General features: G+C 44.9%; 1 protein-coding gene and 1 pseudogene across 7 annotated transcripts in view; both read left to right on the top strand.

The window, feature by feature from the left end:
- TLN2 (talin 2) overlaps positions 1–14,642 on the top strand; it is a 492,565-nt gene that overhangs the window by 106,273 nt on the left and 371,650 nt on the right. The window lies entirely within an intron of this gene.
- Positions 275–1,220, top strand: LOC122443529 (annotated as a pseudogene).

Raw genomic sequence — 14,642 nt, 5'->3', positions numbered from 1 at the left:
CATAGAGGACAAGATTGAGGTCGGGGTGAAGGCACTTGCCTGGGATCACGTAGCAAGTAAGATGAGGGTCCAACCTGGTCTGCTGGATCTTGGGCAGGGTTTTATCTCCTCTTTCTTTCATCACCTGCATCATAGCTAGAAAGAGAACTTTACTACTGGTGGCAAGACTGAACTGCTGATTATTTGTGCTATTTTTCTTCCATCTCACCCTCATTTTACCCATAGAGGGTATGACCCTTCCCTGTGTGTCATCTTTAAAATATTGCTTCTGGGGGGCGGGGAAAGCGGCGCGCGCGCCACGCGAGGCTGTCTCCGGAGCCGAAATGGATCTGCGTAGACCGTGTATACCCAGCTGGTATCATAAAGCAGGATAATCACAACGTTAACCCCAGGCTGAAGCTTGGAGGGAGCAGAGAGCTGGGCGGGGGCGAGATGGCCCTGGTGCCCTATGTGGAGACCGCGGAGATGGGACTGCAGAGATTCCACAAGCCTCTGGCCACCTTCTCCTTTGCAAACCACACGATCCAGATCCGGCAGGACTGGAAGCAACTGGGAGTCGCAGCGGTGGTTTGGGACGCGGTGCTCACGTGACTATCACGGATCGAAAAGTAGCATTAGAGTTTCTTAAATCAAACGTTCAAGCCAATTTACCACCCCATATCCAGCCCAAAGCTGTTGTTAAGGAGCTGACTTGGGGACAAAATTTGGGGAGTTTTTCACCTGGAGAATTTGACCTGATACTTGGAGCTGATATCATATATTTAGAAGAAACATTCGCAGATCTTCTTCAAACATTGGAGCATCTCTGTAGCAACCACTCAATGGTTCTTTTAGCTTGCCGAATTCGCTATGAACGGGATTACAACTTCTTAGCAATGCTGGAGAGGCAATTTACTGTGAGCAAGGTTCACTATGATTCTGAAAAAGACGTACATATTTACAAAGCACAGAGGAGATGCTTGAGAGAGGACTTGTAATTGGTTCTAATTTATAAGAATGTCGTCACTGAGTGTATCAATTAAGGTCTTACATGGGGAATATAATCATATGTAATAAAGTAGCCCGCTGTACAAGGTTAACCAAAGGTTCTTGAAAGACAAAGCAAATGTACAGTTTTAAAACAAAGCAGCACTTTGTCCCATTGCTGTGACTTCTTTAGTTATATTTTACTAACTCTGAAATTCAATTAACATTAAAGGAAAGTGTGAGAAAAAAAAAAATAAATAAAATAAAATAAAATATTGCTTCTGTAGTACTTTGGCCTCTTGAGTTATAGAAGGAACTTGGTCATTGCTTTGCAAAAATGAACAGGGAAGAGACAAGTGCACTTGGGAGGCTGACTTTTCACCCCACCCCTGCTAGCTTCTGCCAGCCTCCCCAGTGACAGGTCTCTAGGGGGCTTATGTGACTGCCTTTGGCCCTAAGATTCAGGGCTACAACTTAGTCCTCGATGGCTCCTGCTGGAGGCAGAAGGTGAGAAGTCAGGTTGAAGGCATTTTTAAAAACATTTTTATTTCTTTATTTTTGGCTGGATGGACTCTTAGTTCCTCTGAGGCATGTGGGATCTTAGTTCCCTGACTAGTGCGTGAACCTGCATCCACTGCATTGCAAGGCCAATTGTTAACCATTAGAGCACCAGGGAAGCCCTGATTGCATTGTTTCTGAAGACCATTTTCTGATCACTGTATGGGATTCCTGTATCTGACCATTTCCAAATAACCTCATTCTGCTCAGGGTTATTTTGTCTATTCTGTATCAGGTACACAATTCTAGAGTTTATGGGTTTTAAGTTTTGAATGAGGTTCCTTGATTTTGGCTTCATATATATGCTGAGTTTGTGTATAAACTGAAAAGTGAAAGTGAAGGTGAAGTTGCTCCATTGTGTTCAACTCTTTGCGACCCCGTGGACTCTAGCCTACCAGGCTCCTCCGTCCATGGGATTTTCCAGGTAAGAATACTGGAGTGGATTGCCATTTCCTTCTTTAGAGGATATTCCTGACTCAGGGATCAAACCCAGGTCTCCCGAATTATAGGCAGATGCTTTACGTTCTGAGCCACTGAATCACTCACCAAATGCAGAGTTAAGTTGAATCCCTATAACTAGGTTTTTGAGGCAAGGTGTGCACTCCTATTCTCATGTTTTAGGCAATGGAGGAACTGTATTATTAGGCTTGTGTTGCAAATTCTGTGTTACCAAGTTCATGCCTGTACTTCCCGACTGGAGTGGCAAGGTGGGCCCACCCACCCATGAAGCATAAAATTGGATCTTAGAAGCAGCTCCTTCTCACTTCTTTAGGCTTTTGCATCCAGAGTTAAGGATTTAACTGGGAGCTGGATTTACCTCCCTGCTCTGGAGTGGGTAACCTTGGGCCCGAGAATATTTACCTGCACTTTACTTTCTCATACTGGCACCAATGTCTAGTGGCTTCTATTTTCTGGACTTGTTTCCTCAACAGTGAAAGGAAGGAGGTGAGACAAGAGAATGGTTTTAGCTATGATGCTCTAGGAGCACTGTGTATTCATCCTGGCCATTCGCTCTTCGGAGACTAGCTGAAGTGCCCCTTTCCCCCGATGTTTGGCTCTTTTCCCTCTGGTTGAGCTCTTTGCTCATGTCTGAAGCCAATTTGTTGGTCTGTAGAAACGAGCCCTTGAGGACAGGGGGATTATGCTTTACTATCCTGTATCCCAGGGCCCAGCACTCAGCCTTAGGCTCAATAAATATTTGTTAAATGAACCCAATGATGTATTTTCTCTGTTTCATTGGCCTGTCTAAAACCAGTGTATCGAAGAGCAATGGCTTAATAAGCACTGCTGATGAACCCCTGAGCAAACAGGCTGCTGGTAACAGTAGTCAGATGGATCTCTGGTAATTGCAAGCCTTAACAGGTAAACACAACAGTAAGTCCTTGCCTTTTGTGGACTTAAGTACTCCTCTCTGGGTTCCTCAGTTATTTTCAGTAATAGGGGAGAGGCTGGATGAGGGTCTTAAAAAAAAAAAAAAAAAGGAAGAGTAAATATACGCTTTCCTGTAACAGGTTTTGCTTATATTTCTTTAAAATGTAATTTTACTTTACAAAGTTACAAAGGTAATTTACAACATGTAATTAAAGAAGAAGAGTAAAAACTTTGTAGAAAGAAAGAGAATAGCTCCCCCTGTAATGACATTCTTCCCATCCGGTAATCCCAGTCAAGCTGTCCAGCCTCTTGGACCTCTGTTTCATGCTATAGGGTTGAGAAATTTGGGACTATCTTCCCTTTTTGTACCAGATATACTTAAAAAATCACAATGTAATAAATTTTAGGATGCCGAAGGGTAGATACGGACCTTCAAATGAAGCAATAAACAGCATTCAGATACTTTGTGATTTGCAGCTCTTCCTGCCTCCGCCTCAATGCAGGATTCTCTCAAACTCCGTCATTTCAAAACATGCCAACCCTAGAGCCAACATTGCACACAGGGCACGTGGGGTTTGGGGCATGGAAGGATTTCGCCTGCAGCCTGTGGCTGACTACCCAGAGGTACCCCTATCCAGCGAACTGGGATGTTCTGATCTGTTGTATGACCTTGTCTGCAGTTGTGGGCCAATGGTAACTGCCAATCCCAATGCTTTCTCTCATTTGGGACCCTCAGGGGCATGTTTCTCTTTATTAAAAAAAGAAAAACCTAAAAAAGCAAGATGTCTAATTAAAGGAATGACTGACTGGGGATTTGGCAGTTTTTTTTTTTTTTTTTTTTTTTACAACTGTTCCCTCCTTGCAGACAGAGCTCTTACCTGCTTTAAGAACAATAAAGGATACTGTTGACACCCTTCGCTTTTTGTGAGAAGGGAACGTATTTTCAAAGTAGTAGTAGGACCCTTTATACTCCTGACATTATTTTAAAAACATGAGAAAACATGTTTTTTCCTTTTAAATTAATATGATATAATAATCTGTGTAATGTATTTTAAAAACTATTATGGACACTTTCCATGCTAAAAAAAAATTGACCCTATATTGAAAGACCACATATTATTATTATTTTGTTATTGTTGTTAATTGTTGTGTCTTATTTTTTACATGAAAATGTAAGTTGTATGAGCTTTCATTCTTTCATTGCTGGCTGGGCTTCCTACCCTCCCTCTCCCTACATTTTGGTAATACTGCAGTAAGCATTTTTAAAATATTTATTTGTAGACCCTGTGGCATTTCTGTAGAATCTTGAGGTCAGAAGTTATGCACCTTTAAAAATTCACCTTTAAAAAATGATACTTTTAGGTGCCCAGTGACCTAAGATATGTCACTAGCACAGAATGCTGTTAGTCTTGAAAATTTGTCATTTTGAAAGCTTAATATATAGAGGACTTGAAAAAAAAAAGTATTGCCATGCGAGGTCTAGGAGTTTCTAGGGCTTCAGACAAAGTCTCTGAGTAGCAAGGGTTGCCAGGATGTCTTTTCTGGTTCTATATTTCAGCCTTTGAGGCCTCATCTCTGGACTTGCCGTTCCTCTCCCCAGGCTCCTTTTCTCTGCATCCTTCCTGTTCTGTTTACACGCAGTGGTGCTGTTGATGGATGCTCCGGAGCGTGTGTTGCAGCACGTGGGAGAGAGAAGATGTGGGTCAGGCTGGAGGCGGCTCCCTTCTGCCCAGGCAGTCGTGGGCTCACCCCCTTCTCCAGTTCCCTACCTCTGCTCCTGCTCAGAGGGAGACTCTTGGGCACATTGTTGTGGCCGTGCTGGGCTGTCTGTGGCCAGGGTCTCCCGGGCACCCAGAATGACTGTGTGACGTTTCAGGGGCACTTTCCTCCAAGGCAGAGCCATGGTCCTGCATTGTCATTTGGCAGGCATCTGTGGCAGATCTTGGTTTAACTGGAGTGGGTGATGACAGGATGATAAAAAGGTGATCAAATTCCCTGTGGCTGAGCTTTGTTGGCCTGCCCACCCTAAAACAGGCTTCTTCCTTTTGTAAAGCAGCCGGCACCCTGTCTGGCCAATTCCTGCACCCTGGTGCTTAGAACAGACTCCCTTTTGGGCCAGAACCATTTCCAGTACAAGTCCCTGGTATCTAGGTGCTCTCTGCTTTAGAGGTGATGCTCTTTCTATTTGAATAAATCCCCTGGGAAACCCACCTGGTGACCCCAGTTTTGAGTAGATGCAGCAAAGATTGTCAGAAGGAACGACAGCTCCTTTTTCCTGGATCTGTTTTGATGGACTTTGACCTCTTGTCCTTGGAACTGCACTTGCAGGGGGCACACACACTCTCCAGCTCTTGGGAGAATAAAGAAGTGGAAGCTACAAATAGGCTCGGCTCAAAAAAACTACCATCTTCACTACAGCCACGAGGATTGGCATAGGCCTTTTTAGTGAGACTGCATCAAAGTTAGGACAGTAGCTGTCTTCCCCAGATGTTTCATTCATTGGAAATATTTCAGTGATAAGAAATACCCTCAAACACCCTCCTGAGAACAGAGGCAATCAGTTTAAGTAGCTCCCGTGATGTAGCTGGAGCGCATCACTACACCCATGGATTACACTTGGCAGCGTGTCCTTCAGCCAGCTGCACAGCTCCCAGGAGACAGCAGGGCAGTTGCATAGGGAAGATGTTAGAGAAGGGAGGTGGGGGTTGGGGGGCCTTGTGCAGCAGCTGAATTTCCAGGGCTGGGTTTGGGCTTTGGTGCCTTGAGGTCAAAATCCAGCTGCTGCTGCTCGGACCTGCAGTGGTGAAGATGACTCAGAAATCTGGAAGGTGGCCATGGTGATTTCACTATTGGATCTGAGGCAGCGCTAAAGCCCTCTGGGGTGGGCGTGGTTGTTGGGGAATGTTTACCGATGGAGCGGATACAATGTGGATGCTGGTGTTCTGGGCCCCTGGGGTTTGCCAATTACTTAGTAACTTGGGAAACATTTTATTTTTATTACTAAAAAAAGAATGAGTTCTAGTGGCAAAATACAAAACAAGGGCATGCATGCCCATACTCACTTGTGTCTGTCTCTTTGTGACCCTATGGACTATATACAGCCTGCCAGGGGCTCCTCTGTTCCTGGTATTTCCCAGGTGAGAATACTGGACTGGGTTGCCATTTCCTCCTCCAGGGAATCTTCCAGACGCAGGGATCGAACTCATGCCTTCTGAGTCTCATGCATTGCCAGGCAGATTTTTTGCTACTGAGCCACCTGTTCAGTTCAGTCGCTCAGTCGTGTCCAATTCTTTGTGACCCCATGAACTGCAGCACGGCAGGCCTCCCTGTCCATCACCAACTCCCGGAGTCCACCCAAACCCATGTCCATTGAGTCAGTGATGCCATCCAACCATCTCATCCTCTGTCGTCCCCTTCTCCTCCTGCCCTCAATCTTTCCCAGCATCAGGGTCTTTCAAATGAGTCAGTTCTTCGCATCAGGTGGCCAAAGTATTGGAGTTTCAGCTTCAACATCAGTCCCTCCAATGAACACCCAGGACTGATTTCCTTTAGGATGGACTGGTTGGATCTTTTTGCAGTCCAAGGGACTCTCAAGAGTCTTCTCCAACACCACAGTTAAAAAGCATCAATTCTTCAGCGCTCAGCTTTCTTTATAGTCCAACTCTCACATCCTTGCATGACTATTGGAAAAACCATGGCCTTGACTAGACGGACCTTTGTTGGCAAAGTAATGTCTCTGCTTTTTAATATGCTGTCTAGGTTGGTCATAACTTTCCTTCCAAGGAGTAAGCATCTTTTAATTTCATGGCTGCAATCACTATTTGCAGTGATTTTGGAGCCCAGAAAAATAAAGTTAGCCACTGTTTCCCCATCTATTTGCCATGAAGTGATGGGACCGGATACCATGATGTTAGTTTTCTGAATGTTGAGCTTTAAGCCAACTTTTTCACTCTCCTCTTTCACTTTCATCAAGAGGCTCTTTAGTTCTTCTTCACTTTCTGCCATAAGGGCGGTGTCATCTGCATATCTGAGGTTATTGATATTTCTCCCAGCAATCTTGATTCCAGACAGCTGGGAAGCCCACAAAACAAGGGTGGATGATACTAAATAAAATCCATCTGACATGGAGGTTGTTGGTTTTGTGAATTACTTACCTTCAGAGAACTTATGGTCAAGGGCCAATATTTCTCCAGGGGTGCCCCAGGAGCTTCTGGGAGGATAAGTGATGGGTTGTAGGTTCTACTAAGCCCACTTCTCAGAAAGGATGAAAACCCTTTCATTTCCAGAGGAGGGAATAAAGTCTGTGTTAGTTTTCTAGTGCTGATGTCACAAATGACCTCAGACTTAGTGACCTAAAACACCGTAAATCTATTTGATCTTACAATTCTGCAGCTGAGAAGCCTGATACGTTTCTCAGGAGGCTAGAATCAAGTTCTCTGTTCCTCCGGGGGCTCTAGATCAGCTCTCCCCAGCCTTTTTGACCCCAGGGACTGGTTTTGTGAAAGTTTTTCCATGGGCCAGGTGGGGGGTGGGGATAGTTTTGGGATGATTCAAGCACATTACATTTGTTGTGTACTTTATTCCTATTATTATTATCACATCAGCTCCACCTCAGATCATCAGGCCTTAGATCCTGGAGGTTGGGGACCCCTGCTCTAGAGGAGAATTCCATCTCTTTGCCTTTTCAGATTCTAGAGGCCACCTGCTTTCCTTGGCTTGTTTCCTTCCATCTTCAAATCCTGCTACATTTTGATCTTCCTCTGACCATAGCTGGGAACGGTTCTCTCTGCTTTTATGGATCTTTTTGACTCCATTGGTTCCACTTGGATAATCCAGGAAAGTCTCCCTACCTCAAGATCCTTAAATTGAACCCATCTGCAAAGTCCATTTTGCCATGTAATGTAGCATGCACATTGGTTATAGAGATGAGGAATAGACAACTTTGGGTACCATTATTCTGTCTATCTGCAGGTCAGATGAGGGTGGTAATTTACCAGGTTTTCACTGAGGTTAGTGGTACAAGGATCCAGGTTTCCTGCCTGGTCAGGGCCCAAGTCTTTTCCTTCTGGCTGTTTGTCACATTGTGTTGTGACTGATGGAGGCTGCATGGTCTCTGTTACAGGCTGTACCCTTTGCTGCGGCCAGTTTGTCCCTGGTTAACAGGCTGTGGGTATGAGAAGAGAAGGAGCCATCCCTTCTTTTGTGGAAACAGGGCAGCAGCATGGGAGCCGGGGAGGGGAGGGTGGCCGCACTCCGCAGTCTACCTTTGTGGGTACGAGTTCATGGTGACTCTTCATCTTGTTGTATTGATAGTCTGTTCTTGGCAAGGCTCCTGTGCCAAGGAACAGACACGGTTGAGGTGGCTAAAATGAAGTGGGGGTTGGGTGGAGTTGTGGAGTTGTTCAGTGCACTTGCTGATTGATTGCAGCCAGCCTTTATTGAATGGTTGTTGTGTACTGGAGACTTACCCACCAATGTGTTCATCCGTGCTCGGAGACATTTCTGTCCAGTAATTGCTGATTGCAGCCAAGCTGTACTGAGGGATTGCTGTGTACCTGAGGCATAACCACCAATGTGCTCATTTGTGCTCTGAGACAGTTCTGTCCAGTGTCACCACGTCCTCCTCATCAAAACCAGACCCGCTCCTCTGCCCGCTTGATGCGGAGACCCCATACCTGAAGTTGCCCTCTCTTCCGCTCAGTGTTCTCACCTCTTCCTGGCTCCATTTCAGATTCCTGGGAGATGAATCTCCATGGCTGAGCTTGACCAGATATTGACTTCGAGGTGGAAGATGGGCACAGTCCCCTGGGTCTGGGGGTGGGTAGCTGGTGACAGGTGCTTTTCCTATGGGGTGGGGACCTTGCCTCATTCAACCAGTGTTCCTGTAGAAGTGCTTTGCAAGTTGGATTTGAATCTATGTTGTTTTAAAAGGCTTTATTTTGAAATAAAGTTACAGAAAAGTTGCCAGAATACAAAGAACTCCTATATACTCTAACCTTAATTCATCAATTATGAATATTTTGCCTCATTTGCTTTTTCATTCCATATTGATGCCTATTATCTTTTTTGAACCATTTGAAGTTACACACATCATGCCACTTGACCCCTAGATAGCTTCTGCATGTTTTTCCTAAGAACAAAGACATTCCTCTTTGTAACTATATAGTTCAGTTAGTAAAACAGGACATATATAACATTTTATCCAATCTGCATATCTTTTTCTTTAAAAAAATTGTTTTTGAATTAATTTTCATGGAATATAGTTGCTTTATAATGAGGATATGTAACATTGATGTACTATTGTTGAATATACAGTTCATACCCCAATTTTGCTACTTATGACAATAACATCCTTTATGGCCACCCTTCCCCTGACCTAGGATTCAGTCCAGGATCATGCTGATTTTATTCAGTTGTCACATCTCTGTCATCCTTTTAATTAGGAACAGTCCCTCTGCCTTTGTGTGTGCCTGTGTGTGTTTGATGACTGACTTACACTCAAAAAAATGTCAGTTACTACCTAGCAGTTTGGATTTGTATGATAATTCCTCACTAGGAGGTTCCTCATGATTGGATGTGTTTCTGTCAGGAATGCTATGTAACTGATATTTTGAATCTTTCTCAGTATATCACGTCAGAAAGCATAGGATGTCTTTCTCTCCTACACTAATCTTAGTCGCGAATACGGTGTTGAGCTTGTATCATTTAATCTGTGTGTCCCAGAGGAGGTGAGCATGTACAGAGGACCACCCCCTCCTTTAAAGGGAAGTCTGGTGTGCAAGTGCTCTTTGTACTTGGGACTTGCCTGAAGTGGGCACTCTTGTTCTCTGCAGGGTCTGCTCCTGAATGCAGGTGAAAGGGCTGATGTCCTCAGAGCCCACATATAGGAAAAACTTGCCTGAGGCAGGAACAGAGCATCCTCTCTGCCCTGTGGCAAGAGTAAATCCTGGAGACAGAAGTACAAAAGCCTTGTGAACCCTGCGTTCCTTTTGACTCCATCCGACTGTCCTGCCTGCCTCCAAATTATGTAGGAGTGGAAAGGATCGATGAGAATGTGGAGAAATCTCTTGTTTACATGTGTTTGACAAATGCAAAAGATGATGATCCAGGCTGCTGCCGCTGCATTCTTCCTTTGATGATCTCTTCTGACATGGATTCTGACATTGAGCTGCTTGGGTCTGGTTAGCTTGCATGGTGTTGAATATCAGGTGTGTAAGCTCCTGGACTGATCATGGGATTCCTAAGACCTAGGATGGTTGCTCCCAGCCCATTAAGCGATCATGGGATTCCTTGTAGATGTTACTCAAGACTCAGGAGACTGCCACGTGGTAACGATGTGCTGTTTAGAGCTCTGGGCGTTTCAGTTTGTGGCCAGTGTTACCTTTTTTTTTGTTTTTTTTTAATTTATTTGGTTGCATCGGGTCTTAGTTGTAGCACATAGGATCTTAGTTGCCTGACCAGGGATCAAACCTGTGTCCCCTGCATTGGAAGAAGGATTCTTAACCACTGGACCATCAGGGAAGTCCTTGGCCATATTACCTTGATTAACACTTCTACTTCAAACTTCTTCCACTTTATGCGCTGTTTCCTGTTGAATATTTGACCTTGCTGACCCCTAGAGCTGTTGATCCCACTTTTTTGTTAAGAAGCAAACAACATAACCACATGCAGTCTAGGGTCAGTAAAATAAGATACAAAATAAGATAAAAAACAGGGGGAAAAGTATTTTTAAAAGTGAAATATAGTAAATGATCACAAATACTCATGAGTAACAGTACATCTTGACTATTCTACCCAGTATCCTGCTAAATATCGGAGGGGGGGAACATATAAAGGAGTATGACACAACCCCTGACCTCAAGGATGTGGCCCTTTTCAAAAAGGGACTGTTATAAAGATTAAGCTGATTTATGAATTCATTTTTTTCTTAAATAGTGTTTTGATTTGTTCCAGGCAGTTGTAGTGCCTTAACTTATTTGTGGGGTTATCACTTCATGACTTAGAGCACATTTGTCCATGTCATCAGAAGAATTGTAATGGCAGACCTTCACTACATCCCAGAGACAGAGCTTGGAAAAATAAATATGCCTGGCCATATATTCCCAGGCCATATATTCAGGCTGTACTTATGCCTGAATTTGAGTAAAAATTATGGACAGCCTTAGGACAACTAGATTTAGAGACAGTCCATCTTTCCTGCTGCTGCTGCTGCTAAGTCGCTTCAGTCGTGTCCAACTCTGTGACCCCACAGACAGCAGCCCACCAGGCTCCTCTGTCGCTGGAATTCTCCAGACAAGAATATTGGAGTGCGTTGCCATTTCCTTCTCCAATGCATGCATGCATGCTAAGTCGCTTCAGTCATGTCTGACTCTCTGCGACCCTATGGACAGCAGCCCACCAGGCTCCTCTGTCCACAGGATTTTCTAGGCAAGAATACTGGAGTGGGTTGCCATTTGTCCGTCTTTCCTAGAAGAATGTTAATAATTTAATTCCTTGTCTTGTGTCTTGGTATCAGCAAAAGCTTCTCTGAGTTGTTAATGTGTTCTTAAGTTTTAAAGACACTGACAGAGCATCACTTAATTTTCTGCCTGTGGTATTTTTGTATGAGGAAGGGGCTTTGGCCAAGTAAGCATCACTTTTTTTTTACAGGATCCTCTGTATCTAATATAGAAATGCTGGATAAATGTGATCTGGTGGTGGTTGTGATGGGGAGTAGGTGTTGGGGAAGGTGTGGGAAGGGAAGGTGAGGTTGATGGATGCAAACAAAGATGTCCAGAAAATGTGAAGAATAAGGTTTTGAGAAGAGCTAGGATAGATGAAAAGTAATACACTGAAGGGACTTTGCTGGTGGTCCAGTTGTTAAGACTTCATCTTCCAATTCAGGGCATGTGAGTTTGATCTCTGGTTGGGGAGCTAAGATCCCACATGCCTCACAACCAAAAAACTAAAACCTAAACAGAAGCAACATCGTAACAAATTTAGTACTTTTAAAATGGCCCACATCAGAAAGATCTTAAAAACACACACACACACACAACCTGCTGAGAATGTAGTGGTGGTTCCTTTACGTTGGTATCTTCCAGGAAGGAGGAATTCAGGATTAGCAAGTTTTAGCTAAGTGATTGAGCTTTCCTCCAATTACAGGTGAGACTACTGTGTTTTTCTTGCAAATGGCTGAAGTATCTTGTATACTTTCCCACTTAAAAAGGAGTAGATAAGTATCACAGTTTTATCTTTTTCCCTCTGTGACTCAGGATGCTGTGCTGACTTCAAAACCCTCCAGACTGATAAGAGTCCTTGGGTTGTTCCCCTCTCTCTGATGTGTGGTATCTCATTTGACCATCTCCCTCAGGAACCCCATGTGGGATGTCAGTTCCTGGACCAAGGATACAACCTGTATTCCTGACATTGGCAGGCAGATTCTTAACCCCTGGACTACCAGGGTAAGTGCCCCTATGGTGGAATTCCTGTAATCACAGAGAACGTGGTCACCTTTGAAGCCTCTGGTGACCCTTGGGACGTGATTTGAGGTGGTGCTTTGGAAAGAGTACAGTAGCCGAGGATGATGCCCTGGCCACCTTCTCACTGCTGGATTGGAGCACTTGGAGTGTTTGTGTGCCTTCCTGTTGGGGTGGAAGGATTGAAGTCTGCATTTGCTTTGTGTTCCCTTCTGCCTCCTTTGGGATGCTGGGTTAGGATGTGTGTAGTCTGGGTTTATGGGTGTAAACCATGATCTGGGAAGTCTGGTCCCTGAACTGCTGTTGGCCAGCTGCAGCGCTGGTAACTCAGTAAACAGTAAACTTTCATCTGAGACTCTGAGGGCAGAGCCATACTGCCTGATACGGGTCACCCAGATCTGGGTTCAAATGTTGCCTCAGCATCTAATGGCTGCGTGAGTGCAGGCCAGCTAGAGAGCTCCTGAATTGCAGTTCCCTCACCTGTGAAATGCTGGTAACCCATCCACCTGGTAGGGTTGCTGTGAGAAGGGCACTAAACAAGATAACGCAGGTGAAGCCTCCATCCCTATGTCTGGCTCATAATACTTGTGCAGTGAGTAACTGTCTTCCCATCTACCCTTGGCTTTTTTTTTTTTTGTTTAACAAGTGTAGGATGAATTTGAGCATGTTATTGTCAGTTCTAAGCTTGCCTTGCCAAAAGTACTCCCCAATCTACCCAGCATCACCCCTTTTACTCTTCCACATTATAAGGTCCATCGCAGGGCGGCTAAATCAAACGTCTAAGTAGGCAGCACTGAACCTCCTTGTCTGCAAGAAGGGAGGCTCCTGGTGAGGAAGGTGGATTTTAGATCTGCCTGAATTAGGTGTACAGCTGCCCTCTGTTGGGGTGATACTGGGATTCCTTTATTTCCAGGAAGACAAATGGTAGGAGGCCAAGGGACAGCAGACGGGGCAGTAGGTGTCACATGCATTTTGATCCTCGCTGTTTGTAGTTAGCATCTTCAATTGTCCCAAAGGCCCTGAGACTCCCTGGGTTTGTGTGTTCCCTCATAGTTGGGGTGGGCATGGCTAGGGGGCTGCCTCGGCCCTGGAGCCTTCACTAAGGGCTCATTCTCCCTAGGGCTGAGGTCCCGAGCTCTCGGCAAAATTAAATTACAGTCTCTGCTTATGGCTGGACCTCAGCTGGCAGGGTCTTGGGGGTTTTAAACAAAAGCATGTGCCTCTCCAGAAGTAGATTAGGGAGATGTCCATTCAAGCAGGGGATTTGGATGTGTTAATTCTCAGAGCAGGTATCTGATTACGAAAAGGACTGTGCGACCTTATTTAGAAAAAAGGTTGCACTTTGTTAACCTTTATTCCCTTAAGAAGGAAAAATCATTACATGGCAGAGGTTCAGGCCCCATAGGAGATTTTCTGGGTGATTCTCCATTTTAAGAGTCACGCTTCCACAGATGGGATAAATTGTCAGGAACCTCTGACTGTCCCCATGGTGTATTTTTTTTGGTTGGAGGGGAAAAGAATCCTTATTTCTTTCCTATCCTAGGCTTTTTGTCCCTTCCTTCCTAGTCCTAGCAGATAAGGATTTAAAAAAAAATTTTTTAAAGAAGAGGTAAAAATACATACATTTGAAAAGACATTGCCCTGTCTCCTCCCCCATCTCACCTCCACTCCCCATCCCCCCTCCTTGCTTATTCAACACCAGCAAGTGGAAGCCGATTCCAAGCAGATTCACTGCTAGACAGCTGTGCAAATGATGGGCCCCTGACAGCCAGGCAGCTTGGTTCCTCCCCTGAGCCTGCGTCACATGCCACCCCATCCTGCTGCCTTCCCCAGCCCCTCCACCCCCAGCTGAGCCCTCCTCCTTCTCTGTCCCCGTAAGGCTGTTGACATCTGTTTCCAAGAACACAACATGGGCTAAAGCGGAGCACAGTGACGTGGCTTTGGAAGACCTGAGTCCTGACGCTGGCCTCACCTGAACCTCCGTTACTGCACTTGCAATTACACTGTGCTGTCTGGTCCTCCCGAGAGAAAATGGAAGTCCTGGAGGACAGGATGTTGTTCATCCTGTTATTTCCAGTCATTTATCCAGTCATTCATTTCTTTATACAGTTACCTTCTTAGGACTCAAGATAGAAAGATGAACATGCAATGTGTGGCACGTGGTAGGAATTGCAAGCTGCTACTCCCTTGCCCCCTTTTTTTCACTTGAGTGATGTGATCCATGTATAGTTGAGGGAGCTTTGGATCTTTCTCCCCAGAGCATTAAATAGAGAGGAGGAGGACATGGCC

Source organism: Cervus canadensis, chromosome 6 (genome assembly GCF_019320065.1).
Source record: "Cervus canadensis isolate Bull #8, Minnesota chromosome 6, ASM1932006v1, whole genome shotgun sequence".
NCBI lineage: Eukaryota > Metazoa > Chordata > Mammalia > Artiodactyla > Cervidae > Cervus > Cervus canadensis.
Note: the sequence above shows the minus strand (reverse complement) of the source record. Positions and strands in the feature narration are given on the sequence as shown.